We start from the raw sequence: 279 nt of genomic DNA, 5'->3' as shown, positions 1-279 counted from the left end.
ATCTGATATATATATATATATATATATATATATCCAGCAAATATATCATTAATGTAACATTTATAAATCCGAATATAACAGGTTATGTAACTAGGATGCAACATGCTGCATTCTCGTTAGTTATAATTTCCCACTCAGATGAATAACAGAGACTATATAACAATTATATAGTACTTGTTATGTAGATGTTATGGATTGTTATATGATAATTACATTTTTGTTGTATAAACGTTTCAATGTGTTATATTTTTGTTATACAATTGTTTTAAATACATACAA

This window comes from Atta colombica, unplaced genomic scaffold (assembly GCF_001594045.1).
Source record: "Atta colombica isolate Treedump-2 unplaced genomic scaffold, Acol1.0 scaffold84, whole genome shotgun sequence".
Taxonomy (NCBI): domain Eukaryota; kingdom Metazoa; phylum Arthropoda; class Insecta; order Hymenoptera; family Formicidae; genus Atta; species Atta colombica.
This window is presented reverse-complemented; position numbering follows the sequence as displayed.